Below are 4,001 nucleotides of genomic sequence, written 5' to 3' on the forward strand. Positions count from 1 at the left end.
TCTGTGCGTAATTATCTGCCGCACTGTCCCACAACTTATGCAGTCAATTAACTTTACAGTATACTCCATGTAGCGCTTTGAGACGTCTCAATGACGTGATAAGGCGTTGTATGAAAAGCAAGGGTTATTGTTATTTTTACCTTTATCTGCTTCAGTCTTTGTAACTCGCTTCCTCTACACTGTCTCTTTCACACATTACTATGGTTTGCCACTGCGAGGCGAAGGGAATCTCAACCTAAAAGATAGGAGGAGTCGCAATACATCTCCAGCAATGAACAGAGACAGAGCAATGACGCGGGGATAAGAGTCAACGTCTCAAGTGAACCAACGTTTATCCACCAGGTATTGTCTTTAGATGATTTCTGGTTGCAATTCATCCGGATATATTGACGTGAATCGAAAAGAGTTGAGAATGAAGCAGATTTTCAGCGCAACGTATATTATTTTGAATTGATCAGTATCGCTTCTGTGTAACTACTGTCTGAATTTGGATAAGCAAATTCATTATCACCTGCTAAATAATTACAGTTTATCGCGCCAGACACTATCCTAATTCCTTTGCGAGTATGTTCATTTATGTTATTTTTCCAGGTGTATTGGCTGACAGTGATGTTTCACAGTCACCTCAGGCCGTGACAGGGAATGAAAATGGAAACGTATCTATGGAGTGCAACACCACTGTGTCCGGCCCAACCTTTCATTGGTACACACCGTATGGAAACGGTTCCATCCGGTTCTTGGTTTTGGGAACAAAATACATCAATATGAAGGACAGGATAAGCGCTTTGGCTAATACAAGACAGAGAAACTGCACTCTAACAATCCAAGACCTTCGGGTGAGAGACACCGCCACTTACTTCTGTGCGGAAGGCACAGTGCTGTGTGTCTAAGAGGTACCTGTACAAAAACATTCTCTGTTTACTGCAGCTCAATGGTTAGAGCATTAGCCTCGCAAGCGAGATAATTGGGTTCAATATCGGGCAGTGCAAAATGTTGACCAAGTTTCGTTACTCCACATGCGTCTGTATATCCAGCAGTAAGTCGGAATATGGTTGTTAGTTCATTGACGGATCGTTTTTCCGATGTTGATAATTCCTATAAATAGAGAAAAAAATTCAATCCACAACTGTTGTGGGACACTGCTGCGCGCAAACGACTGCGACATTTCGGCCATAACATAAACAGTCAATTTACTTCACCGCACAACCTACCAAATGCTCTGTGTCATCGAATAGGTGATGAAGCGCTGTATTAAATGCAAAGATCCTTATTATTTTTAATGGTTTACTGAGGCGGAACTCGGAACCCGATTCACAGCAGTTTGGATGATCTCTTTGTTCGGGTGTAATAATCCATCAACAAAATGGATCACTCGATCAAAGACTGTTTGAGAGACGCTGCACTATGCACTTGGCTGCCGGGTGTTGTCCACAAAATACACTGTCGATGCACTTTACACGGTACCGTCTGAAGACCGTACAGTCGACTCGGACAAGTGATAAATCGTTATGTTAATGACAAGCGCTTTTATGATAACCCAAAGGTTGGTTTGGATAATCATATGCATGGAAATGGTTTCCACATATGTCAGACACCAGTTTAAGAAAACTATCTGATGATGTATGAAGGATCATTCCGCGAAATAAATCGTACAACACAGTAACTGGCAGAAAGTTTCCAGCCGTCTGCACACACTCAGGGGCTTCCACTTAATACAACGTCCGACCTCGTTTTAACCGTCTATATCACAATAAATCTTGACATTTGATACAGCGCTTCATCTCGTCTCCACGATGCCTCACAGCACTGCAGGGAATGCAGTATAATGTGTCGTGACTGTGAATTGTAAGGGCGAAACTCGGGAACCAATTTCACACAAATTTTGTTTCAGCGATAAAGTTTTGAGAGGTTGTTAACAGGATTTGTTTTTCAAATGTGCTCACCACATCGAGCACTGTTTGTGAGACGACTTGCGTGCACATGGGCTGCCGCGTTTAGTCCACATAACAAACAGTCACTACAGTTTAATGCAAAAGCTGAGAAGCGCTATGAGAGGTCACAGTAATGTGATCAGGAACTATATCAAATGCACGGATTACTGTCACTATAGAAGCAGAGATGTGAAAATCTGCTGTTTGTGAAAGGTGGGGGTTGGGGACTGGGGGGAGGGCGAGGAGGGATTGTCCTGCCATCGGATAGTTGGCATAACAAGCGTGGACCTGAGTAATAAAAGACAATTAATAAGTACATGATCAGAGTGTCGCCCAACAGAGATTTACCTGCCCCGAGACTTGTTTCGTGGCCAGTCCTCGCCTCGTGACATGAAAAGTTAACTGATGAGGATGAGTCCTTCAAGGGAACACAAAAGTGGAACTCATGTACAAGCATTGGAGGAATTTAAGGAGGGAGTAACTTGCTCCATGTGTCAGACACCCGGTTCTACAGAGACATGTCAGTGATGGAAGAGAACCAATGGAGGAGCGGGATGGCAGAGCAGAGAAGATGAAGAGCAACGAGAGAGACACAAGTTTAGTACGTAACCCTCAGACTTGCTCCTTCACGGCATATGGCAACTTCTGCGTATGATTTCTTATTCAGCTCATCACTGTATCGTACTTCCTCTCAGCCAACATTCTCCAACTCCAGGATCAACGCTCTATCAACGCCCGTTGCCATTAAATACATATGACAATGTATATCTATGTGGCAGCCGCCATCGTTATCTTGTCAGGTAAGCCATCAACTCAATAAACATATCTGTATCCCGCAGATATTGTCCAATGCCTATTTTCTTGCATTAGATAAGCAAAACGCTGCAGGAATTTTGGCGTTATAGAGTCCTTTAGCTCAGTTGACATAGCACTCGCATCGCAAGAGAGAGAACCTGGGTTTGAATCCTGGTCAGGGAGAAACCTCAGGTGAATTTCGTTACGACGAACCACACGACGTTGCTTCAATAGCTGTAGGAATCCGTTGTAAGTGAATTTGCGAATGGATTTTCATGGTAGGAAAATCCCTACGATTTTATTCCGAATTCATTCAATCAAACCACGACTATTCGTGGTCTATTGCATAACTGGGAGCTGCATTGGCCCAAGAAATACAATTAAAGTGTTTTCCGTGAAGTACTTTGTAATGTTTCGAAGACACGATGAGTCGTTGTATCAAATAGAGGCAATAGTATTATTATTAACGTTGTTGTTGTATTGAACTCTGATTTCTGTCTTGTTCTTAGGACATTGTGGCGGAGATTCTGTGTCACAGCTCCAGTCTACTGTGACAGTGAATGAAGGGGGAACTGTTTATCTTCATTGTAATTATACAACCACAAGCAACATTCCCAATCTGTTCTGGTACAGTCACTATCCCAACAAAGCTCCAGAATATATCCTTAATACGTACATCAGGAATAACAAGCAGCAACGTGCAGACTTTGCAAAAGAAAGTTTCTCAACGAATGTGTCTCAAGCGGAGACAATCGTTCACATGAATATACTACAAGTGAGAGTTACAGACCCCGCGGTGTATTACTGTGCACTGAGCTCCACAGAGGCACAGATCAGCGATTCCTCCCTACAAAAACTGTCAGGTGGAGTCCTGTAGCTCAGTATAGAGAGGAATCGCTTCGCTTTGTGCACGTTTCCTTATTCCACGAACAGCTCTGTTCAACGAGCAGTAAAAGAAGGAACCCGGTTGTTATTCGATTGGCGAATCGATTTCCCAGAAGTAACTACTTCTTCAAAATAATAATATTAATACTGAAGTGTTCACTCAATCCAGTGGGACACTGCTGTGAGCAATTGGCTGCCGCGTTTCTCCCACACAATATGCAGTCAACTCGTGTACAGTCTATTCTGAGTAGCGATTTGAAGTGTCTTGAATACGATATATGGCGCTGTACCAAGTGAATCAATGCAATGAATTTTATTATCATTATTAGATATAATAATGCTACATTCACATAAATAACTTCAAACGTCTTGCTTCCTTGGGAGTCTCGC

The sequence above is a fragment of the Callorhinchus milii genome, unplaced genomic scaffold (assembly GCF_018977255.1).
Source record: "Callorhinchus milii isolate IMCB2004 unplaced genomic scaffold, IMCB_Cmil_1.0 Scaffold99, whole genome shotgun sequence".
Lineage (NCBI taxonomy): Eukaryota > Metazoa > Chordata > Chondrichthyes > Chimaeriformes > Callorhinchidae > Callorhinchus > Callorhinchus milii.